This window comes from Ursus arctos, unplaced genomic scaffold (assembly GCF_023065955.2).
Source record: "Ursus arctos isolate Adak ecotype North America unplaced genomic scaffold, UrsArc2.0 scaffold_40, whole genome shotgun sequence".
NCBI classification, from domain to species: domain Eukaryota; kingdom Metazoa; phylum Chordata; class Mammalia; order Carnivora; family Ursidae; genus Ursus; species Ursus arctos.
The window spans coordinates 1,501,191-1,528,772 of record NW_026623057.1 but is presented as its reverse complement, the minus strand read 5'-3'; positions in this window follow the sequence as shown (position 1 = coordinate 1,528,772).

The window sequence follows — 27,582 nt, the reverse complement described above, 5'->3', positions numbered from 1 at the left end:
AAAATGAGGTTCAGATACCAATTTCCGGGTTTCAGGCAAGACACATAACCTCTTTGGGCATCAATGTCCTTATCTGTAAAATGACAAAACATACCCTACTATGTATCTCTTGTGTAAATGTATAAAAAGGAGATGGTAGTTTTGAAAGTGGTTTTGGAAAACATGTGCAAGGGGTTCAGTAATGATTCACTGTAGGGAGTGACATTTCTGAAGGAGTTAGAAAGATAGGGGTAACAAAATTCATTCAAACTTAATAGGAAAAGTAGTATTTACTAACTGGCAGGCTTTTAAGATTATGGAAAGAACCAATTTTACATGAATACTATATCTATTCCTCTGAAAATGCTACAAAAATATAGGAATCCATAATGTTAGATATTTTCAAGTTTTGTAGTCAAAATAACTTCCTTAATATTTCTTACACATTTCTCATACACATATGCTTCACACATGCTCCCTATTTTTCAGACAAGGTCAATGTTTTCACTACAATGCATTTACATTGTTATTAGAACTATTTTCTAGGTCTGTTGATAAAATTTGGCCTCACACATTGATAACACATTTTTCTAATTACACTGTAATTTTCACTAGTAATTCTAGCTTTTTTGAATATACAAATCATTTCAACTTATTATATCATTGCTTTAACACTTCATACACATCTTGAGACATTTAGGCCACAAAAGATTATATTTAATATTAAAAGGATCAAATGTAAATAATTCTCAATTACTTATCCAAAGTGAAAACTTGAATAACGTGTATAGTCTAAATGTGCAAATAATCAGAAGATACAGATTTTTTACCCTCCTGCTACCGAATGTTTCCCTGAGTTGCTGTCAGAGACAATGTTTACAGTGTTGTGCTTTAATTCCTACTCTCTTGTCAAGACACCAATTGAAAGCAGAATGCTAAGAACTCAGTGAGAACTAAGAGTGATAAATGAAGTGCCAGCATAATTTGGAAATTGGAAAATGTGCCCTTTAAAACATATTAGTTCGCTCATTTTGTAACGTGTAACAGCAGTGTTGGTTTTCTCTCTTCACTGCTAGGTCAAGACACTGATGGAAGTAGGAGTCGGCCGAGCCAGAAACAGATCTTCAGCTGGGGTCCAGTAAAGAGTGTGGGAAGGCTTCCCCGAGGCTGGCAAATATCTCGCCCCAGTGGCTAACACCCCTTGCTCTGTCATTCTGCCTGAGATTTCACCCAAAATGACATTCGCTTATGTGGTTAAGCTCAAGTATTTCCAGGAAGCTTAAGCAAGGTACGGTAGCCATTCCAACTTCCAGAAAGTCTCCCTCTTTGCTGTGATTGATCAAAAAAAAAAAAAAAAAAAAAAGAGGTAATTTTTGGTGGAAAGCAGAAATGAATTTGGAGCACTGGGATATTTTTCAGAGAAGAGAGGCCTGGTAAATTTTAGTAGCCAACAGGAAACATGAAACATAGAAGTCAGGGGAGAATGAAAAAGGTGATACCAGGACATAAATAAACACAGAAATGGGCAGAGGAATAAAATAAATAAATAAATAAATAAATAAATAAATAAATAATAACAACAATAAGAACAATTATAATAACAACTCTCATGTCTTAAACTTTGGCCAGAGCAGTCCCAAAATATTCTATGTGGAGAAAATGTAGGAACATGTCCAATGTGTAACTAAGATCAGTGCTCCCCTTGTGCGATGCCATGATCTTGCCTGGCTCGTGGCCTAAACAACTGGGTGAATCCTGAAATCTGCTCCACTCAGGAGAAAAGCTGGAGTGGCACATCGAATGTGCACATCTTCACAGCCTGGAACCTCAGGGTGGTTCCAGAACACTTTTCTCCTTTGCTTCCACGTTGGTCCAGTTATGTAGTTCTATCAATACGGATAACAGAATGTACTCAGAGAATCAGATGAGAATGGACTCTCCACCAGGAGGGTAAGTCAACGTAACACAAAAACAGATATGGCTGTCAGAGTGGAACACATGTCTTTTCCTAGCTGGGTATTTTGTCTCTCACAACACAACCTTGCAGACTATCAAGGATATAACAATTTTTGAAAGGGTCATGTTAGGAAAAGAAAATTATACACAGATGCAGCATTTTCCAATCTCTGTGCCATAGATAAGGTAGCTCTGAGAGTAACCAGGAAGGGGCTCGAATAGCGTGAGCCACTGGATCACTGTCACACACACTATAAGAAGCATGTCCTTTTACAGTAGGCTATCTTACAGAAATGTCCATTTTCCGGGAGTGGCATAGTACCAACAAAAGATGTTTTTGTTCTCCATTCCCACACTGTTTAAGAAAAGGCGAGAAAACATGGGTTACTTAAATTATAGCACATCCATAGCACACCACGGAATACAAACAAGGACGAAAACATCCTTGAGGGGGCTTAACTAAAATATGTGTGCCAACAATGCTGCCATGCCTGTACAATAAGCACATAAAAATACCAAAACTAATTTATTAAAACACACAGAACTGTACACAGTACAGAACTTTTGCCAAAGTTCAAGCGTAACACACGTGAAGAGTTAACACCTTCCAGAGAGTCTTTCAGTAAATCCTGAAAATTCCTATCCTCAAGTCCCCTGCCTTTGAGAGTGCTTACTTCTAACTTCTGCCTTAGAATCTCCAGCCACCATTAGCACAATCTCCTCCTTACTAGCGAGGCTAGACCTTCCCTGACACAAATCCCTCTTGTCTTTAGGATGTAACACTAGGTCTGCATTATCAGTCTAGAAGGACCCTCTGGTGGCAGTTGTGGTGCAGGCTCCTAGTGGGTCATTTTGTGGTTATCTCTGGTCCTTCGTGTACCTCCAAATAATATTAGCTGTGAGACGATGGGTTTGACACTGCTAATTTCACAGAAGCATCTAAGGCATGAAAGGCTTCTCTTTGAGTATAAGGGTAAGTTACAGACCTTTATCTTTTATTTATTGGTAACGGTTGAATCAGATGTACATGCATATATATTTACACACACACACACACACACACTCCTCTATGTCCCAAAGATTAACGCTGAGCCTTATCTTATCCTGAAGTCTCCAAACTGCTTACTGAAATCAGGCAGATGAGATGAGAAGAGATGAGAAGGGGAGGGGAGGGGAAAGAGAGGACAGGAGAGAGTGGAAAGGGAGAGAAGAGAAAGAGGAGAGGAGAGGAGAGGAAAGAACACCACAAATCTCAGTGGAACAGGCCATGCGTAAGAAGCAAGCTGTGTGGTGAGAATGAAGAAGTGAGCACTAAAATTCCATCAAGAAACGACTCTTCAGCTCCACTGCCTGTCGCCACATGGGAACGAGGACCAGGTTTCCAGAGCTTCCAGTTCTTACACAGAAGCCAGGAATCCTCATGTACAATTTCTTATATGTTGACTTAAAATAGTTAAGTCTTGTGCAGACCAAACAAAAAATTTCCGTGAGAAGGATTTAGTCAATGAGCAGTGAGCGTGACCCTCAGTCTAAACAAATAAGAAGATAGGGAAACATCTGCCTAACTGCTTGATCACTGGCCGTTATTTCTCAACACCCGAGTTAGTACTTCTGGATTCTAGAGCATTGTTTCTTCCCCTTCTTCAATCAGACACTTTCAAATCATGCTGCCTCCCCTACACACACACCCCAACACACAAAGTGAGACTAAGAAAGGAGTCTACTGCTGAGCCAGGAACATATCTCTAAAAGTTACCCTATCCCAGTTACAAAGAACCCTGGAGGAAACTTCCTCCACCTGACCTGTTCGGACTTTTTATCTTATCCAAGACCCATTTCCCTGCCAGGCTCACTGGGGAAGTAGAAGGAGGATTCCTCTATTAAGTGTGTACTAAAACTATTGTCTTCTCCCTCGATCTACTCTTTCGATATGAGTTCAAGCTCTCATCACTTCTCATCCGGCCCACTTGTCAATTTACATGAAGTTCATCGCCACCCTCTAATCCAAACTTCCCACTGTTGACAATATCCTTGCTTATGCCTTAGACACCATCATAGACACACCAAAGTCACTCTCTGCATTGCCCTGGACTTTCTTATGGTTACCAACTGTGACCACAGGCTCTCATGTACGTTCTGTCCTCCTATTATACTCATCCCCAGACTTAAATCCCCCTTAACACTGATCCTTGAAATTGGTGTTTCAATCAAAATCCATTCAACCACAGTCAGGATTATTTAAATTGAAAATAATGTAATAATGACAATTTAGTGGAACATGTTAGAATCAGAGACTTGATGAAAGACAGAAGGTAAGATTTTTAAAATGAGAGATTACTCAACATTCTTCAAGCCACATTTCTTTATTTTTTATTCTCATTCACATAGGATTGATGTTATACCTAAGATAGTTGTAAAGATTAGAACTTAGAAGGAGGAATATATGCATGTATTCTTTTAGGAGTTATCTTCTGAAACCTTTGACTATCACCAATATTGAAGATAAAGAAATGTTTTGACAGGCTCTTGGATTTCTCATGTTGTATTTCTATCAAGAATTATGCTTAACTTGTATGCTCATGCTACAAGTTAACTGCCTTTTCAACATTCTTTACAGTCTTCTGCATGACAAAAGATACCATAAAGGAAATTAAAGACAAGCAAATTAATAAGGAAATGACAAAACAGTAAATAAGGTTAAATGGATAAAGATACAAATAGCAAATTCACAGAAAAACCTATACAATGGGACACAAAATTATGAAAAAATCCTTATGAAAACATGTGCAGTCCCATTAATAATCAGGATTGTACCATAAAACAGCAATGGGATTTTTTAAAAAAATCAACTAAATATTATTTATTGTTGGATAATTTTAAGTGTAAGTGAGAGTATAAAGAAATGGGCATTCCTAAACTGGGGATGAAAATGCAAATTGGTATACAACCCGTTTGGAAGGAAAATTAATTAGGGAAATTAAATATGCACATACTTTGTGATGCAAGATTCCATTTGCCAGCATGTACACCAGAGAAAAGTGTTACATCTTCAAATAGGCAGACACTGAGTGCTCTGCATGGCTGTCTGTAGGAGGATAGTGCATTTAGAAAAAAATGGGGCAGAAACAGGGAGTGATAATTTCAAAAATCCAGATACAAACTATGGGTGATTTGCTGCCATTTATGTCACCAATATTTAGTGGAAGAACAAAGACTTAGGGTCACCTTAGAAACCATGAAATGTATGTAAATATCAATCTTAAAGCTTTGGGAATATTTATCGATCTTTATAATTTATAGGTAATGGGCACTGGATGCTTGATCATCTGATGATGTTAGTTCATCAGATTCTCAAACAGTTCATGACTCAGAAGATGAACAACGTTTTTAGAGTTAATAAAAAAGGATTACTGAATCTATTATATATATTTTGATTTTAGGATTTAAAATGCTTTTTGTACTTCTCACAGTCAACACCGAGGTCTAGGATACAAAATACATTGATAATAATATTTACAATATAGGATTGTTATAGGGGTTTCTTGAGGTAATGTATGTAAGTACCCTACGGATATGCGAACCGCAAGGCTGGTCTGTGGGAGGGACTCATTATGTTAGTCAGTCATGCTAGTATTCCACTGACTCAGCATCTCTCTCTAAAATAACGGTATTTATGAATTCAAGACATACCTTTCGTGAATAGCAAGAACTTGCTCTATGACAAAAATAAACATAACACTTTTGTTTCTGTTGAACACCAAGCCAACTCTTTCCTTTCAAACCATGTTTACAAGGGAAATACTCATAAAGCTGAGATGGCTGGTGGTTCTAAGGATCACCTAGAAAATGGATTGTCAGAGATTGATTAGACACTGACTGGAGACACCAAGTAAGACAACAGTAACAAAGTAAGCAAGCTATCTGTGATTCAGAAACTGATAATCAGTGATCAGCAGTGATCAGCTACTATTACAGCAACCAAGTGATTTCCTCCAGTTCGGGCTCTATTTCTGATATAGCGTCATATGTTATCAATGAAAAAAATAATAACTAAATCTCCCTTCTCCTAATTTCCAGTTCCTTTCAAGGGAAACAATAATTTTATCGCCCCATTGCTAAAATGAAGTTGCACTAAATACATCTGCTCTCTAAACTTTCTGATGTGGTACTGTAAAAGTAGTTAGGTTTCCACTGTAAGACTGAATGAAATCAGTGGCCGTAATTAGGACCCAACTTACATCATAACAGTACCTGAAGGGGGGGGGGAGTATTTATCTCAGTGTTCCTGCTTTTCCATTCTTGGAAGCCGGTTTGGATGGATCCCAATGCCCTATAAGTCCTCCTGCGTTTGACTATTATCGGTCTCCTCCCCAGGAATCATTCTGCCCAAACCAAAACTCCACTCAATAGATAAATGCTACCAATCACGGAAAGGGAAAATTGAAAACTTGTAAGTATTCCCCAATATTAATGTGCCTGAACAATCATATTTAATTGGTTCTCAGGTCTATTATTTGTTCTGTCTACCCAAAGAAAGTTCTATTGTAGTTATTTCAGTGATAAACTTGCTTCTTCTCAAAAAGTTTTATTATTCTGAGAAATTGCTTGAAAATAGCAGAAGTTGTAGTGGGGTAGTGAAGGCCTGATAATACATTCTAAAGGTTTTTTTAATAGTGTAATTTATGTTAAAACTTGTCCTAATACATTGCAAGATCACTTAGATATTTTATTTTAAATACTGTATGTAGCTTTCTCACAGCTCTAGTGCCATTTCCAGTAAAATGAGATTTTCATGAAAGACATTAAAAATCATGTTGCACTTAAATGGTGATATTGTTTCAATCTTTCATCAGGCGAGGTCATTTTCGTTCAGAAATTTGACATTCATCTAGAACATTCTGTATCTAAGAAAAATGAAATGCCTACAGTTGCTTCAATTTCCAGACTTAACTACTTTTACATAAGAGTCGAGTTCCTCTTCAGCCCACTAAGGTACTCACACATCTTCCTTTATTCTTTAAGGCCAACCTGTCCTGAAACAGCTCCCCTGGAAATCTGACATAGTTACAGAAAAGAGCCATAAAATGTCTTATTAAGGGATTTAACCTCGCAATCATTAACATGTAGATATGTATTTCACTTGGGTATAGAAATTAACCTACTATGCTTTATTTATTTTTAAATTTTATACATTGATACCCCTTGTACATTAATACCCCTAATCTGGGATTCAGGGGAGCTAATAAACACACATTTCCTCCTGTTCCTTTTCTTCCTCCTCCTCACTCATTAGTTTTCTTCTCTAAGAATACACATTAAGAAGTTAAATGCTAAAAACTGAAATTCAACAGGAGACTTTTGCATGTTTGCAAAGACCTCTGATGTTTCTAGTTAAACACATACCTTATCTCCTTACTCTCACCTAATTTTTTTTTTAATTTTTTTATTATATGTTAGTCACCATACAATACATCATTAGTTTTTGATGTAGTGTTCCGTGATTCATTGTTTGCGTGTAACGCCCAGTGCTCCATGCAATACGTGGCCTCCTTAATACTATGCTTTTTTTAATACAAAAGGAGGCAGTCTGGAGAGATTTGAAGGAAACACAAAGGCACAATTAAATTATTAACAGTTCTTGATAGATACAGAAAGAGAAGCAGGTACAGTTAAACTTTCATCTGATACAGGCTGGGATGAGGATATCTGTGCCTAGAGGCAAAAGTAAGGAAATAGGAAAATGTACCGATTTTGCTGATGATGTATCCTAAATACATGCTTTATTTTGGTTTCCTTCTGAAAAAATTTACTTTTCCTATAATTTACACTTGTATTCCTTGTTTGATTACAAAACAATTTTACATATGTTATGTCTTTGGACTTTTACAGTATTGTATGTTAGAGCAAGTTTTGGCTATTTAACAATGAGGAAATGGAACTTAAGTGACCTCCCATGGGTATATATGTAATAAGTTGAAGAGCAGGGTCATATACCCTATGTCTTGTGTTTCACTAAGTTTTTTAAACCCTGCTTTATGAGCCTATAAAGAACATTTTGACACCCTTTGATTTATAAGATTTGTTAGTTGGGCATGCATCAGATTTTCTTTAGTGCACAACAAAATAAATTTAGAAGAGTAAGAATAATTCAAATTCCTAAAGACAACATTGAGTAAATATTTTTAAAAATCAAAATACTATCAAAGTTAACACACACACGCACCCACACACATACGCACACAGCACAAATTTCAAGATACACAGCACAAGATTTTAAAGTCTATCTCCCTTCTGTCTCTTGCTGCCAGAAGTATCCCAGCCAAACAATTATATCTCCCAAGCGAAGATATTGAAGCATGATTTCTTTTTGCTTCCCTGCCCTTTATTTTTAACACAATGATTCTGTCCTACAAATTAGTTTCAACTTTCATCACTTAGCTCCATGGACAAGTGTGCTTGCACGCACACACACACACCTGGGGACGCACACACTCTTCGTTCCGTATCAGCACAGGATCTTCCTTATTTTAACGGCTATAGAAATGTGTTATAATTTATTTGACCAGTTGGACATTTAAGTTATTTCCAAATAAATCTTGCACAGATGTCATTTAGATAGCATGTATGTCACTGGATAAATTCCTAGAAGGGGAATTATTAAGCAAAATGAATTATACATTTCAATTTTGAGAAATATTGCCAAACTGCCTGTTGTATTGTATTAATCTATATTTCCACCAGCAATGCATGAGAATGCATGCTTTCCTGACACCCCATTGACACATTGTGTAATTTTTTTTTTTAACTATAGGAATAGGATAGGTATGTTACATAGCTGAGTTTCAATTTGTATAAGTGAGGATGAGATTTTTTCCCCACATGCATGTCATCTTCCCAATCCTTCATTGGACATTGGTCTTTTCCCAACTGATTCACATGGATGCTGGACATGTTAAGAATATGAATTCCTTAACTGTTAAAGGAATTATAATTTTTTCCAGTTTTATCTTTTGTTTGTAGAAGTTTATATGCAGTTTTACTTTAATGTAATTAAACACAGCTATTTATATATTTTTGAGCTTTTTGTCATTTTAAAAAAGCTTTCTCCAATCCAACACCATAGCATTTGAGTTGAGCTTTCCCTTGATAAGTTAACTAGTGGTATGTTTTATATAAAATGTATCATGCAGATGAAGGAATTATCCTATTGGAAAAAAATATCTCCTATTTAAATTTTGGAGTTTGAGATAGTCAACATTTTGCTTTTTGCATGGTTAATATTCAAATGCACAGGCATTGGAAAACAGGCCTAATTGTTTCTAAAGCTATTTCTGGTTCTAAATGATAAAACCACATCTTTGACACAAACAAAGATACTTTGTTCTCATTTCCAGTAGAAACTGACAGCCTCCAAGTCATCTAGTAGTTACCCTAAAGGATCCAACTATAATTAAGATGTAGGAGATGTAGTTTACATCCCTTTGACCAGAATTAGAATTGTATTTGTCAAAATATTTTTCTTATGTTTATTCTAGCTGAAACTAGAAGCTACTTCTCATGAAGTAGATGGTGTAAAAGCATTTGTGGTTTTGTATCTTTACTGAGATTTTACAGTTTTCTGGTGATATTTCTATCTGTGGACTCAAAGCCTCGTAATTAATCATATATGTTGAAAACGCCTTTGTTCTTCATGACATGAAACTGTATTTTTTGAGTGACTTAAATGGGAGTATCTACACACAAACCTATATGCTCTTTTTATATTGATATATACATTTAGTCCAAAAAGTATACAAGTATACTGTTGGATAACAGTAATATTTTGAAGGGATATTCTATAGATTCATGGCTTTGTTCTTTTGTGAGAAAAGATTTTCCCTTTTTAAAAAAGAAAACTATACTCACATTTCTCGGTAAGGCAATTCTGTGTAGTTAAATCAGAGAAAGAACGTTTTGTAAGGTTTAGAGAACTCTTCAGGAGAGACTACAACATAGACTTGCAGTTAGTATACGTGAGTTAGTATAAGTGAAGTAATTATTTAAAGTCCAAGGACTTCATGTGAATCTCCAGAGCAAGTCAAAGCATACCAAGAATTCTCAACATAAAAGAGAGGAGTTGGGTTTGTACATGAATAAGATAATCAGATTTTAAAAATCCAATGTAGTTATCTAAACAGTCCGCCCATACCAATTGTAAATTGTATTCACTTACTTAAAATGTGTAATTCTACCCAAAAGTTCATTTGTCCCTATAATTTACTTAAATGATGTACTTTTAACCAAGATTTCAATTTCATTGATGTCCCTATAATAACGTGGAAAGTAAAATGGAAAATTCGAACATTTATCCCACATGGAGCAATATCGAAGACTCTAAATAAGAGACTTCAAATAAATACCTTTTTATACAATGAATTGCTTTGAATGAACCAAATTTCCAGTGTTAGTGACATATAAATGGAGATGAAGGAAAATCTTGTCTTTTACTTCTATTTTTATTATTACATACAGAGATAAGATTTTAAACAGAAGGAATAAAATCAAATATTTCAGAAAAATAGAAAGTTTTGAGGAGTAATTGTATATGGCATTGTTTATCCATGAGTATGATTTGGTAGGTCTTTCAACCCAGGTGGGAAAAGCAGGAGAGCAGCCCTGTGGGTGGGAGTGTGGGGTAGAGTGGGTGGGTGATTGGCACCTACAACTCCCAGACATATCCTGTGCAGGATTTAATACTGTAAGTGTGATGGAACTTCACTTTAACATTCCATAGCAGAGTGTAGCTTTGACATAAAGTGACTCTACCTTCGATCCACAGCAAGATGGTTAATTGCAAGTACAGAAGAACCCTATTAGGCAGTACTTCCTTAGACGATGACTACGGAGTAGTTTACCTGCCTCTTGGCCACAACTTTTGTAAGCGAAAGGCCGCCTAACTCCCTAAAGTTGGCTAGTATCCATTGCTTGCTTCTAAGCCAGTGCATTTCTTCTGCTCAATTTCCCAATTAAATCTGATCTTTCTTTGGGATCAAGTAAGTGAGCTGTAAGTAATAAATAAAAATACTAGCTAGATAACAGGTGGATAGGTAGTGAAGGTAAGAGTTTGCCTGGAAGGAAGAGAAAGAAAATACAAACATATTAAGAGTCTCTAAAAAGTTAATACACATTGAATGTGAATGTAACTACTCATTTTTTTAAAACTGTGACTCTGTCTAAAATAAAAGAGATGCTTTTCTGTGTGACTTTGGGATAATTATCTTTTATTTAAAAAAAAAAATCAAAATCTGTCCATGCGTTCCCAAGAACATGTACTTTGGCAATTAAATGCAGCAGTAGGGCTATCAGAATGGGAAGTATTTTAGCAATTATTAGTTCATAAAATAACCTTGATTTCTTTTTGAGTCAAGTTCATATGTTTTAAGTGGGATATGCATGGAGCACTTTACTGTGGTTTTCAAAAAAACTATTTCATATGGGAATCTGATCTCCATCAAAGCATTAAATCCTAGTCAATCACTAAAACCACTAGATCTCAATCACGACATCACCTTTTAGGTTTACAGTTCTTCCTCCTATGTTGGAGGTTCTCAGAATAACAAAGTTTTTCAACTAGATCCAGGAGAACTATGGAGGTCCTCATGTCAGACAGGTAGGTAGCAGAATTTCAAAAATCACATTTGGACAGTCAAGTGCCTTTCTCAGTTTGCTACATAAATTTGCCACAGCCTAACAAGTCTACCATTTTATGTTGCAACCATGTAAGTTATATACTATTTTCCAAACTGAACTTTTAAAGAGTAAAAGGGACACCGATAATAAGGATACCAGGAAAACAAACATAATCTGGGCCTATTTCAGGCTAACTGGAACTTAATGGCCACCTTACCAGGGAAGTGTTAGGGTCCTTTGTCTGCTTCTATTTCAAGAATGCAAATATTGACTTTGATATTTATATTGATTAAAGCAGGAAAAACATTACATCTCAATTTCTTTTGATGAAATGTGGATGCACCATTTAGAATGATGGCTCACCCTTTCACATCCTATGATCTACCAATCTCGTTACCACTTTTTAAAGCTGGTTCGTACAGAGAAAACCCAAAACACCACTTGTTTTAATATTGTAAATAAAAGACTTGAAACAGGGTAACAGGATCTCTGAAAAGCCAGGCCTTAAAAGGCATAAAATTGCAAGTCATTGTAATGTTGATCTTTATCCCCAAGATGATTTTGATGATGATAAGGTTTGTTATCATTCCTTGGATGAGTGCTGTATGCCAGGTGTTTTGCTATGTGCTTTTCATATATTAACTTTCCTCGCCTATCCAACATCACTCTCAATCTGTCCAGATTTGCTTTATTCTAAGAACAAGAAAAATCAGTCATAGATAAGTTTGATTGATTTGTTTAAAGAAGCCCAGCTAGTCACCCAATGGAAGCTTCTGTGTTCAAACTGGGATACAATTCCAATCCCCATGCTCTTCTTGAATAAGCTACAATACCTTTATGTCATCTTTCTTAGGAATTTTAGGATTCCTCCTGACATAGTACTGTGGTCAGACTTGTTCCCACTGCTGACTTTTACATTAAGGAATTAGTGGAGACATTTGAGGCCATCAGGAAACAGAACATGATGTACATTTGCCAATGTGTAAAGAAGGAAAATGTCCACATTACTAGCAAAACAATAAAAGCCACGTGTACCTAATCCACAGCAAATAATATTGACCGGAGACAATAAACCGTGGGAACTGACATGGGATTGGAAGATAAGAAATTCTTAGTAACTGCTTTGTCAACGCCAAATTCCCCATGAACTCCTCTTTGCAGCCCAGTAATAAGGGGCTCCTCTACCCTGCCACCTACCAGGCAGTCACATGAGGAGAGATGGGAGGTCTACCCAGTACACGTTCCATAGCAGGCACCAGAACACCTACGTGCTGGTAAATATCTGTTAATTGCAAGAAGGACCTAGAATTAACTAAATCAGGGCATTAGTCAAATAGATAGGAGTATTTCCCATCTGCAAGGCCTCTTTTCTCATTAAGTTAGTATTAATATATGACTATTATCATTTCCATCTCTCAAATCAGAAAACCAGGCACAGCAACGTTACTAATTAGATCACACCCTTTCTAAGTGATATAATCAATTAAAAGATCTGGGTATTTTAATTTGAATAAGACTGTAGGCTTAAGTACTATGCCCCACTCTGCTTTTACTAAATTCTACAAATAAAAATTTAATTTGCAATACTGAAGAAAAATCATTAAAGTACAGATATGTTCGATTTTTAAAATGAAGTGCTTCTATTATTTCAATCCACATTATTATAAAGCTATATTTAAAAAAAATTATCTTCAAAATGTTAACAAGGTTGCCCAAGGTCTACTCCTTAAATGATCTGAGCTAATCATCCTGCTTGGCCACTCCCTGACATCTCGATTTCAAGAAATAAAAGTTCTAGATGAAAACACATATTGAAAACATGTGCTGAAGTGGTGATTGGAAACCAGGCATATTTCACTTCATCAGGTACACGAAGTATCAGGGATTATGTGATGTTTCTACGTACACCTTGTCCTGATAGAAATAAAGTTGCATTTTTACCTATATTGTGATTTTACGAAAGGATCACTATTTGTCTTCCTCTCTACTCTCAGCTTCATTCTAGCAACTAATACTAATTACAGGAAGGTTGAATCGCCATCACGTGTGATTAACTTCAATGGCGTCCCTTTCTCCTCCACTTCAGACATCCTCTCCTTTCATGGAGTTCTTCTCAAGGCCACTTAGGACATCGGTGACACCTACAGAGAATACTAAAACCAAACTCATTATGAAAAGTACTAGGGAGAGCCACTGTAGACAGGAGGAGGCATCTGGGGAAACCCAACAATAACAACAAAGGTAGAGCTGGAGCAAATGAAGATTGCAGCTGTGTCCCTACATCCCTTAGCACTATGGGAAAGATGAAGTAGGAAATGCTTTAAAAAAAAATTACACCGAATTTTAAAAAATTGTTTAACACTGTTTAATCCTGTTTAAAGCATACAAGAGAGTATCATTAAAAACTTCTCGAGAAACAGCTGTGTTTTGATGCTTTGCTACTTAGAAATGTAACAATGGAAGATGTAGGGTTGGAAGGGTTTAGATTTCATGTGAGCATTCAGGGTAAAGAGAGCGGAGCACTGGGATAAGGCACAAAGAGAAGCTGGAGAGAGAGACAGCAAGAAGATGGCGGACTTGGTATGACATGCCAACCTTAGTGGGCTCAGCTACCACCCTGAAGGGCAGCTTCTGAGTCAGACGACAGGAGAAGAATGAGACACAGCTCAGTCCCTACAGATTCAGTGAGGACTTGGTCTCAGTTCTGAGATTCAGAGGTAAAACCGGTACTGCTGTGCTCTCTGTGGGTGGGTTCTGGCACTTGGCTAACAGCAGAAGAACTACTGCATAGGGGAGAGAGACAAGACTTGCCCCAGGGTTGTATATAGCCAAGGTGTACTTGAAAGTAAATCTGTCTTCATAAACCAGTAAGAAAAAACAAACTTCACTCATAGTGGGCAAGTTAAAACTAGGCTTATATCTTTTTATTTTCACATCTTGCTTTCTTTTATTTTTAAAAGACTATTTGAGAGACAGAGAGAGAGTGAGCAGGAGGGGCAATGGGAGAGGGGGAGAAGCAGACTCCCCACCGAGCATGCAGCCTGATGTGGGGGCTCGATCCCAGGACTCAGAGATTGTGCCCGGAGCCAGTCAGATGCTTAACCAACTGCGGGGTGAGGCGCCCCTCACATTTTGCTTTAACGTCATTTTGTCTTGTAATGGAAATGTATATATGTTTTATCCATATTTGCCTTTATATTTAATAAACAGCTATTTTTATATAGGTAAAACACTTTGAATTTTAGTAAACTATGACCATATAAAGGACGCTTTCTCAGAGCACTGCTTTTGTCTGTCAAGCAGCTACGTCATTTAGTGGAAACTAAGCCAAACTGTAGCCATAAGCACAAGCATGGTACTTCAATATATATGCTCTTTGAATGCATATTAATCACATATTACACTCTCAAATGGCTACTTGGACCAAGCAAGTAATACATGAATGAAACGAGCCAAGATAAGAAAAATCATAATTATTGGGGCACCTGGGTGGCACAGCAGTTAAGCGTCTGCCTTCGGCTCAGGGCATGATCCTGGCGTTATGGGATCGAGCCCCACATCAGGCTCCTCTGCTATGAGCCTGCTTCTTCCTCTCCCACTCCCCCTGCTTGTGTTCCCTCTCTCGCTGGCTGTCTCTATCTCTGTCAAATAAAATAAATAAAATCTTAAAAAAAAAAAGAAAAATCATAATTGTTGAAATCTATGGTAAACTGATGTGTACTTGCCATGGCTAAAAGGACTCGACTCCAGAAGATTTCTTCCCTGTAGAAAGTTGGCAAATCCCACAATTTTCAAAAGCCAGGTTACATGAAATTTCCCGATTTTTAAAAGTTATTCAATTAAAAAATACTACAGAGGTAAAAACAAAACAATACCACTCACAACAGTCATTGCAATAGAAATACATCTGCTGAATGAATTTGGCTTACAGGCTGCCAGTTTATGACTTCTGATCAAATTTTTGAAATTATCTTTGGGAGGGTGGGGAGGGGAAGACTCAATTTGAAAGGAGCCACATGTAGTTTTGCAAGAGAATTTGTAGACGTCAAGTATGCACTCAGAACATTGCCCAAGGGAAAATGAAAACTAAAATAAGACACATTAAGGTTAATACTCAAAGAAAGGAAAAGTCACTCCTTTGTATCATGCAGACGTACATTCACACATGATTGCTGGCTGTAAGACCAAATCAGTCTGTGAGACTAAACCAGAAAAAGTAAAAAGAATATAAACAAGCAAAAATAAAAGAAATATAAAAATCTTTCAATTTCTCATAGACAAGGACTAGAAATCCAATGTCAATAAAAACAAACAAACAACCCCACCAAACAACTTCCCTAGTTATTACCTGGCAAACATGGGCATTAATCACAGTTTCACACTAAACTGCAGATTTTATAGCAGTATTTGCTGCAATAAAACTTGCTTAGTCTTAGCGCTAGTTGTAATTTATGTTTTGTTTAGATGAATTCATGAGTTCTCTGTACCTAAATTTAATTAAGGAATGAAAATAAATAGTTTAGCTTATGTGCTTGCTTTGAAAAATAGATATAAATAAAAGGTAATAGTACATGGGTGATGGACACTGGGGAGCGTATGTGTTGTAATGAGCACTGGGTATTATATAAGACTGATGAATCACAGACTGTATCCCTGAAACAAATAATACATTACATGTTAATTAATTGAATTTAAATTAAAAATGTTTTAATAAAAAAATAAAATGTAATAGTACATTTAAAACCACATTTTGCATGGTAAGTATGTCCTATCTACTGGTGAGTTGATTACCAGAAAACATAGCAGGTGCCAATGGGGAATGGAAATATAGTTATTGACCTACTGTGTCAGTGACAAGAGATTAGTCTTTTTTTCCAGGAGGTTGTAATTAGCCTTGCAGAAAATATTCATTCCATACCAAATTAGACTACACATTGTATTTCTGTCACTGAATGTTTTCCTTGATGGTTGTCTGAGTAAAACAAATTGGATGTAGGTTGAAGGTATATCATTCAGGCACCTTCTTTCAAAAGTAATTAGGGTCTTACTCACTTGAAACCAGATAACTACATTTAATGTAATCTTAAAAGGGCCCCTAAGGATTGTTTTCCATTGGTAAATGAATGAGAAGTGGAACAAATTGACTTTCATGATCACTAAAGTTTAGAAGAACTAGGAAAAGAAAATAATGCTGAATCGAAAATTTAGTCTCATAAGACTAATAAAGGTAAAATACTTTTTTTCATTTATTCTCATGTAACCCCCAAGGGATTTTTGTCCAGTGAAAGTGGCACATGGAAGGATGTTCCACAGAGACTCATTCAGTGATCAGCTCAGCATGGTTCCACACTAGACCTCCAACCAAATGAGAGCTAGACACTCATCCCCTTGGCTTCAATTCATTTAGGAAAAAAAGTGTATCTTTGGATAGCTCACTGTACTCCATGCTAGCACACCAGGATGATAAGACTTCATTCCTGACTCAGAATATAGGTGGAGACCCATCACTGTCTGACCTAAACCAGGCCACCTGTAATTAGAAAATAAATTCACTACCAGACCAAGAACTAGGTTAGTAGATACACAAAGATTTTAGGAGTAACATCATAAAATTAGAACAGAGGAGGTCTTGAAGGGAAAAAAAGGGTTTGGTAATTATTAATGGGCAGAAATGCTAATGATTTTAAAAATTCAGCAATTTTCAGAAGAAATCTTTCCCCAATTTCAAGTATTTCTAGAAAATGAATCTAGATGCAGTTTTGAATAGGTTTGTATACCAGAAAACATAATTATATTTGATTTTTCTTATTTTTCTATGTCCAGTGTAAGAAAAAAATTGTACTAAATCACTGCAGGTACTGTCTAATTAAGTCATATTCAACAATATATTTTAGTCTTCGAATGTACCCTACTAAAAGAAATACAATTTTTGAATCAAATAAAAGCTATTTTAAATTTCACTCTGCCAATTTCTAAAATGTATTCAGAAATTTATATGAAAATTATTTCAATGGCCACCGTGCTTAAATCTCTTATTTTAAAATATACATTTTCCTATTAAATCTATTTATTTGAATTTTAATTAACATTTGAATATGTTAATTTGTAAAGATACTTAAATATGCCAATGCTCCTATTTCCTTCCTTTGGGTGGGTATTTGAAACACATTTCTGTAAATTTAAAGGACCCTTTACACTTTGAAAACATAGCTATTATTTTGTACTTTCAAAACTTGGTGTTGCCTATGACCCTTTTTAACTGAATGTCTTCTAAGCAGTAAGCCTGCCACACTTCACCCATGTAATGGACACCCTGTGGATAAAATCATGATGCTTCATCTTCCTGACAGCATTCTCTTCTCTCCTGAGGGAACTTCTAATGGGATGACTCCGGTGTCTTGAATGTTTCTTTCAATTTCCTTCATATGATACACAGCCTATTCTTATTATGCTGTTTTGTTTTTTTTTTTTTTTTTGTAAAAATTCTGATCTAGAATTTGGCCTACTGTAGTGTATTGCTTATAGGACTCTCTTTTCAGCAACTTTGAACAGATTATTGAGGTTTAATTGACATACAATTAACCACACATGTTGAAGGATACAATTTGATAAGTTCTGAGTATGTAAATAAACATATATTGGTCAAATTCTAAAAAGATATGTTGAAATATTTGTTTCTTCAGGATGTGAACTTATTTGGAAATAGGGTAACTGCAGATGTAATTAGTTAATATGAGGTCGTATTGGAATTCCAATAGGACTAGTTTTTTTTTTTTTTTTTTATGTTAGTCACCATACAGTACACCATTAGTTTTTGATGTACTGTTCCATGATTCATTGTGTATAACACCCGGTGCTCCATGCAATACCTGCCCTCCTTAATACCCATCACCGGGCTAACCCATCCCCCAACCCCCTCCCTTCTGAAACCCTCAGATTGTTTCCCGGAATTCATAGTCTCTCATGGTTCGTCTCCCCTCTGATGCCCCCCCCTTCATTTTCCCCTTCCTTTAAGAAGTGGGAACTTTGGAAAAAGACACAGATGCAGGGAAGACGGCCATATGAAGATGGAGGCAGAGACTGCAGGGATGTTGCCCCAAAGCCAGAAACACCCAGGACTATTACAGACTGGAAGAAGCAAGGAAGGATCCTCCCGTAGAGACCTCAGAGGAAGCATGACCCTGGAACACATTGCGTTTGAACTCCTAGTCTCCAGAACTGACGTCATAAAATTCTGATACTTCAAGCCAACCAGTTTGTGGTAATTTATTATAGTTGCCCTAGGAAACTAATAAAATTTGCAATCAGGAAACTGACAACAAAAATAGCAAACAAATGCATCACCTCAAAGAGTTACATGATCCCCTTGCCATTGACATTTCCCTAACACTCACCCCATCCCCATGAAACCACTGAACATTTTTCTGTCATCCTAGATTGCATTTTCTACAATTTTACATATATTTTACATAAATTTATAAGAATTCTAGAATTATATGAAATATAGACATATGGCATGCACTGGATACTTTCAGCGTAATTATTCTGAGACTCATTCATGGTGTTGTTCATTCACGTGCACATTCACTTGTTGCTCCTTTGTGTTAACAAAGAGTATTCCATTACATGACTTTACCACCATCAGTTCATTCACTCACCTGCTGACATACATTTAGATGGTTTACAAAATCCTGGCTATCTGAAATACACCAGCTATATACATCATCCGAGTGTACAAATATCTGTATGGAGTTACACTTTCACTTCCCTTGGGTAGAGAGACCCCTAACTGTGGAATCACTGGGTCACAAAGCAGGTAAATGTTTACATTGTAAAGCAACTACCAAACTGTCTTCCCAAATGTATGAGAATTCCAGTTCCTCCACACCCTTGTCAACACTCGGTATGTGTATTAATTGTTCTTGGTTATTTTCTGTATATTATGACGTTCGGACCTCTCTTGGGAGCCTTCAGACCCGGGAAGAGACTGCCCTTCCCGGAGCTAGAGGATATCTGAAGATAATGACAACCTTCCCACAAGCACGTTTTCACGTACACACCAAGCAGTGCACTGTCTGTGCCCCAACTATGTCTTACCCAGCTCTCCCTCCCACGCCCGTACGGTCGTGTCCCCTTGCTGGGGAGCACACATGCCAGGACCGCAGCGGTGCCGGAAACCGTGGAGAGTACCGAACCCCGTGGACATGACGCCCTTTCCTATGCCTAAGCCCCTCTGACAAAGCTTAATGCCTACAGGAGGCACTGGAAGAGACACAGCAGTACCCAGTAATAAAATAGCATCATTATAGCAATATACGTTCACAAAAGCTCATGAACGAACGTGGTCCCCCTCTCCCCAAATCCCTTATTACAACGCACTCACCCTTGTCTCTGTGACGTGCTAGGAAACATCCACAGCAGGACAGGAAGTGGGACGAACGAGACGGGCGCGCCCTGTGAAGCAGCTTCAGCAACCGGCTATTTACGCTCCGACCGGAAGGAGGCAGAGCCACAGCTGCTCCCTGATGCAGGTGCAAGTGCGGAGCTGAAGATGCGGAGTCCGGTGCTTTCTCTGCCCTGAATGGGTTTCAGGCAACTAGAGACCACCTCTGTGGCCCCAGACGCACCAGAGTAATTCGAACCAGCTGAGCCTAAAGTGTTGACTCCTTCTTGCCTTGTCTTTCCTGGGGGAATTCCAAGGCGGCTCTGGCACAACTGCCTTCCTGGTTGGATTTACACTCTATTATTAAAGAAAGTCTTTCGTATTGATTTGTTTTTTCAAAAGTCTTCCCTAATTCATCTGTCTGTTCTGCCTCATCATTCCTTTTTGATAGGCATCGAGCATTCTCGCATCTGCAAGGATGAAAATACGGTAGCTATTTATGAGACCGCCATGAAATTGGAAAGGTTGAAAATCAGTTTTTGATACAGATTTCCATAAATAATTTTATTATTATATTCCTAATCTCTAACTGCTGAATGCTAGATGAATCTCTTACTTTGTTTTCTTGAAACAGAACATAATTTAAACTATTTTCGGGTTTTTTTGGTTTTGGGGGTTTTTTTGTTTTTGTTTTTTGTTTTTTTTGTAGCTGGTCTGTGATGTCTTTTAGCTTGACTGAAGTTTTGTTTAGAGAAAACATTTCTTCCTTTATCTGTATAGTCACACAGATTATAGTTTTAAGGGTGGGGGAGGGGCATAGGAAGAAGGAGACCGAGAATCTCAAGCGGACTCCATGCTGAGCACAGACCTGTCACAGAGCTTGATCTCACAAGCTTCAGGTCATGACCTGAGCCCAGATTAAGAGTAGGACGCTTAACTGACCGAGCCACACAGATGCCCCTCTTAGTAGATCTTATTAGGAGTGTATCAAATCTATTAGTCTATAATTTATAGAGAAATCAACTTTTGGCTGTTTAATACTTTTATTGACTATTTAGTGTTCCATAGATTTTAAATTTTAATTTCTGCTCTTTATGTTTTTCTTCCATTTTCTTAGAATTGATATTATCTAACTCCTTTAGAATAATCATTTTTAGCCTTTCTTTTTTTGTATATATACATTTAATGTAATACCTTCTGTCTAAACAATTTTGCCTGCCTCTGCAGGCAATACTAGATTTTTAAAAAATTGTAATTCAGTTCAAAATATTGTCTGTGGATTATTTAGTAATATATAGCTTTACTGTATAAAGCTTGATCTGTGGATTATTTAGTAATATATAGCTTTATTTTCAAATATAAGGACATATTCTAGTCATCTTTTATGACTGAATTCCAGTTTAACTACATTGTGATCAAAGGACTTTCTGAATTATCTAGTACTTTAACATTTGTTGAGATTTTCTTTTTACTCCAGTCTATATAAAATTTTTTTACAATACTCTTTGATAAATGTTCATGTGAATGTCAAGAGAATCTGTGCTTTCATCTATTTTGTTCTGCAGCACTTCATATATATCAATTAGGTAAATATCTTAATAACTTCTATAGATCTTCTATGTGCTTATTGAATTTTTTTCCTGCTTGGACTTAGTTATGAGAAATGTGTGTTAAAATCTTCTTCATTGTGGATTTTTGCACTCCACCTTTTACTTTTGCCACTTTGTTCTGTATATATTTGGAACTTAAATTGTTGGATGCACACAATTTTAGAATTATTAAATCTTCTTGGTAGATTGACCTTTTTCATTATGAAATGTTTTTCTTCTATTTATTTTTTTGCTCTCTCTTTATTTCTAGTGATACTTCTTGCCTTAAAATATTCCCTATTTGACATTGGCATAACTACATAAGACTTCTTTTGGATACTGCTGAAATAACATGTTTTTCCATTCTTTAGTTTTTTTAGCACTTTTACTCTTTTCTGTATTTATTTCTAGGAGTATTTTCCTTCTTCTTGAAGACTTCCTTTTAGTATCTATCTACTACTAGTGAATTCTCTTCACTATAATTTTGTGGACATGTCTTTATTTCACCTTTACTTTGAAGGATATTCTCAGTGGGCATAGAATTATATATTTTAAATTATTTTGTTTAAAATGATAATTGCCATTTTTAAAAAAAATTTCTGTTAAGAATTCCACTGTCAGTCTTATTTTTAGTCTTTTGGGTTGCAGTTAAGAAATACACCCTTCCTATAACACTAACTTGACTACTAAGATAAGGAAAAACTGAAAAGTGGGAAAAGTTCATAGTGAGGAAAAAAAACAACTATAAGGGGAAGAAACACCATAGAAAATAATTTATTAGACAATTAAGTGACACTTACTTTTGACCAAAGTTTGTAGACTGGCTGGAATTTGATTATTAGCGGTCAGATGAAAACAAGTAATGCTCCACTCTTTGTCAGAATACCTTCCAGAATGTCCTTTAGTAGAACCTGGATGTTACATGAAACTAATTGCCACAAATGAGGTTATAGTTTTAGTAAAATCCAGCATGGATGTAAATTTTGACTCATACTCCAAACCTAAAATGAAAGTAGAACTATGTTAATTACAGTCATATTTGATGAAAATAATTAATTCACTTATTCATTAATCAATATCATATACCAATGAGGTGACAAAAGTTAATTTTCTTTCATTATAATTCACTTGATATATTTTGTTAAAGATATTTATAATATCAGTCAATAAAAATAAATACTGACTTTCAGTGAAGACACGATGCAGACATGGGTATTACATGAGAACATAAACCCTATGAGACTGTGAACTTTGTGTATCTTGTTCTCTGTGGTATCTCTTGCACTGAGATTAAGGTTTATTTCATAGTGCTCAAAAATATGTGTTGAGGGTGCAGGAATGCATTACACAGGTGATGGGGATTAAGACATGCCCTGGGGATAAGCACCAGGTGTTGTATGTAAGTGTTGATTCACTAAATTGTACACCTGAAACTAATATTACACCGTATGTTAACTGGAATTTCAATAAAAATTTAAAAAATATATATGTGTTGAACAAATGGATCAGTTTTTCTCTAAAAGTTGACTTAAAAACATTAAGGGTGATGATAATAAGCAGTATAATCTAGTTGGAGAGGCATCTAACAGAAGTCTGTAAACATCAATCTCTTATTCACTCTAAACACATAGTCCAGATAGTATTTACAAATGAGGCAAATCTTGAATGTCCCCTGAGATTGGCTCCGTCACTATTTTTAGGGGATACTGAAGTTACCACGTAGTGTGATCTGAGATGTCTTCAGGCCTAGTTTGCTCTAAAAATTATTAACACCTTTCAATGGTATAAACCACCTCTTGAAACTTTGAACTCTTCATCGTTTGCAGCACTTCTGGCGAGGCTACCAAGCTCTGTATATATTCAGTATGTTTTGATGGTAACAATAGTTTGAAAAGAAAAATATGGAAAATAACTACATATATTTGGGTGAGAAAGATAACTCCAAGTTTAGACATATGAGACAGGCCTACGTTTCTCACCAATAGCATTTCATGATTGTCTACAGTTCCTGCCTGGCTTGAAGATCTTTAATGTAAAATACTTATTTGGTTAGATAGTGGTGAGGCTCTTGCCTCCAGACTTATTTAGCAACTACCATAACTTTTACTCTCTTAGCATATTATTAGACTCTATGAGTGGTATAAAAAGTGCATAACACAGTCTGTTTTTATGACCATCACAATTTTGTTTTCTGCAAGGAAAAAATAAAGATATCTGCATTTGCTTGAACATGTATTAGAAATTCTGAAACCTCATATTAGAAGTCTGAAACTTCATAGTGGGATTATATATTTGAGGTCTAAATCTTGACTTAACTTTCCTAAAGATATCCATGGTTGGCAAAGCTGGGAAGTTGTGTTATGTAAAACCTTCCTGGTCTACTACTTCTGGGTTAAATTGAGAGTGTTATCACCCATCCTTGGAAAGAGAAAAGTTTCCTCCCCTCCCCCCCCAGAAAAACCGGATTACTTTAACCTTTACAAATGTAAAATAATGCCACCTGAAGGAGCTCCACTGATACAAAACAGAATTAGCATGCAGAATCTACTTTCATGTGAAAAACAGAGCAAAGAAACTATAGTCTGCGTCCTTCACCACTACTTCCCTGGAATAATGGAAAGATCACGGCCTTTTGAATGAGATAAATCTGGATTTGAGTCATGTTTGTGAATTAGCACAGGTTTCTTAGTTTCTCACCTACAAAATGGCCTTAATAATGTCGCCACAGAGCATTCTTGTGAAGATTAAATAAGAGAATGCATGTGAAAGCTCTCAGCAATTAGATTTTCAGTAAAAATGAAGTCTAGTCTTCTGTTGTTCTTATAGTTGTTTCCACAGAGTTTAACAGAAATTGTCTTTCATTTCATACATTAGCTTTGTCTTTCTATTGGGTTAACATATAATTGAGGAAATGGCCAAGAGTTACGTGGAAAAAAATAACTAATCATCAGGGAAATGCAAATCAAAACCACAATGAGATATTACTTCACATCTGTTAGAATGGCTGTCATCAAAAAGAAAAGAGGTAACAAGTGTTGGTGAGGATGTGGAGGAAAGGGAAGCCCCCCATACACTGTTGGCAGGAATGTAAATCGGTTCAAACACTATGGGAAACAGTTTAGAGTTTGGAGAAACTAGAAATAGAACTACCATATGATCCAGCAATTCCACTTCTGGCATGCAGCCAAAGGAAATGAAATCTCTATCTTAAAGAGATATTTGCACTCCTGTGTTCATAGCATCCTTATTTACAATAACCAAGATATAGAAACAGCCTAGAGCAATGAGAGATGAATGGATAGAAAAATAGCAAATATACATATATATTTATATATTCCATATATATTCCATATAAATAGATGAATGGATAGAAAAATAGCAAATATACATATATATGGAATATATATATATATACACATATATATGGAATATATATATATTCCATATAAATTGATCAATGTGGAATATTATGCAAACATAAAAAGGAAAGAAATCTGGCCATGTATGACAACCTATATGGACTTTGAGGACATTATGCTAAGTAAAATAAATCAGACAGGGAAAAACAAATACTCATATGTGTAATCTGAAAAAGCCAAATTCAGAATCAGAGAATAGAATGGTGGTTGCCACAGGATGGGAAATGGGAAGAGTTGGTCAAGGAGTACAGACTTCTAGTTATAAGATTAATAAATTCTGGGCATCTAATGATGATTACAGTTAGCAATACTGTGTTATACACTTCAAAGTTGCTAAGAGAGTAGATCTTAAGTGTTCTCACCACAAAAACAAAATGGTAATTATGTGAGATAATGGAGGTGTTAACTAACTTTATTATAGTAGTCATTTCACAAAATATGTGTTCAAATAATCACCTTGTACATCTTAACCTTATACAATGTTATATGTCAATTATATCTCAATACAGTTGGAAAAAATACAATAATAAGGTCTTAGTCTTCTCCTTAGTACCAGTTTTCAGTCAGTTATAACACTGTGGTCTGGAAATACTACTTACCAGTTTGAGAAATAGACTGGTTCTCTCATTGTTTCATTTATGCCTATCTGCCTATCTATCTATCATCTATCTATCTATCCATCCATCCCAGATCTTCTATACCTGATATGGATACAAGTGAACTTCAATATTTCTGTATTTATTGTGAAATTTGGTATTTTATTCCTTAAATACTTGAACAAAATTATCGTAAGTGCTATATAAATAGTAGATGCCATTATTATAGCTCACTCAGTAAATACTTCATTTTACAATAATTCATTCAAAAAATTATAGGAGAAAAGATATAAATTTCTTCTGAAAACATGGTTAAAATCAAAATTCAAGTTCTAAGCTGATAAAATTCTTAGTAGTAACAATAAAGCTGACAATACTTACTCAACCAGAAAAGTAGTTGACTTATCCCAATCTTACTCAAAGATTTCTGTTAGGTGACTTTAAATATCTCTTCTCACATACAAAAATGTGTACCTCATTTAATTGAGATAAAGATGCTTTCAATTTCCATTTATAAAATAATGGCCCTAAAGACTTTAAAACAAATAGTTAACACCAGTATGATTTATGGTGGGGATTTCAACAAAACTCCATCACAGATAAAGGTCAAAGCGATAAACTTATATTCCTAATGACAGAGAGTTCCAGAAACAGAGGTAAATCGAAGGTCTGTATACATAATCATGGAATGATAATGTACTAGAGAACACCTGCATTATAACTCTGGCAGAAACCCTGCATCCTAAATGGCTAAGCAGGGAGCAGAGAATGAAAAGATGTTGATCACAACATAGTTACCAACACTACCTTCACTGCCCCCCCCCCACCAAAAAAAGGAGTAATCCAGATTTATCAGGCAGTCATGGACATTTTTTTAAAAGGAAGTTTTTTTTGTTTTTTGTTTTTAATTTATTTATATTGCATTTTCTTTTAATTTCTGGAAGGATGAATGCACTTACAATAAGTTTTAGCAAACGTATATGATATTTGTAATTCTGTCTTCTTTGTGTAGACCACTCATTATACACATTGGCATTGCCCAGGTGTGTCTTCTTCCCTTGACTACTTGTTTTTCCCATTCTGTGGATTTAACTATCACTTTAGCCATATGTGTGTGTGTGTGTGTGTGTGTGTGTGTGTGTGTGTGTGTGTCTATACATACAGATATAGAATATATCAGAATCCAGTGTCTCTGTAAGGTATCATTCACAATGTTGGATATAATCCCATATTATTAGCTATACAAAGAAACCTTAAAATGTAACTAATACTCAGAATAAAAGGCAATCAATGAACAACTCTATAAATATACTAAAACCCACTAAATTATAGACTTTAAATGATAAATTCTATCATATGAGTAATTTCTCAAACTATTTCAGCAATAACAAGCAATCACTGGGGTTTCTGAGATGATCCATATGTAATTAGCAGACAAGATTTTAAAAGCATTTATAATAACTAGGCTCAGTATGTAAATTAAAATACACACATAATGATTAAACACATAAATCTTAGCAGATAAACTGAAATGTTCATTGAAGAACCAAATGGAAATTCTAGAAAAAAGTATAGATACATAGATCTTATGTATATGTATACTCCATGTACTTATATCTACATTTATAACTATCTATAGTAAAGTTTTCAACCATAATCATTCTCTACTTGAGACTTCTGTAATAGATACAAGGGTCCAATGGCCATCTTCACTTTGTCTCATATGCACCTTGAAGTCAACACATTTAAAACTGAGCTTAACATCTTGTCTAAAACTCCACCTTCTGTATACCTCCACAGAAACAACAGATTCCACCCATCCCATCCAATATGGAAACTGAGATTTACCTTTGAACTCACATTTTTCTTCTCCACTCACATCTAAACAATCACCCAGTGAACACAGATTTTACTTTCTTAGTTTCCCTTTTCTTTCTTCTGCATCACTACTAGATCTATCATGGGTAATTGGGGGGAAAATCTCCTTTGTT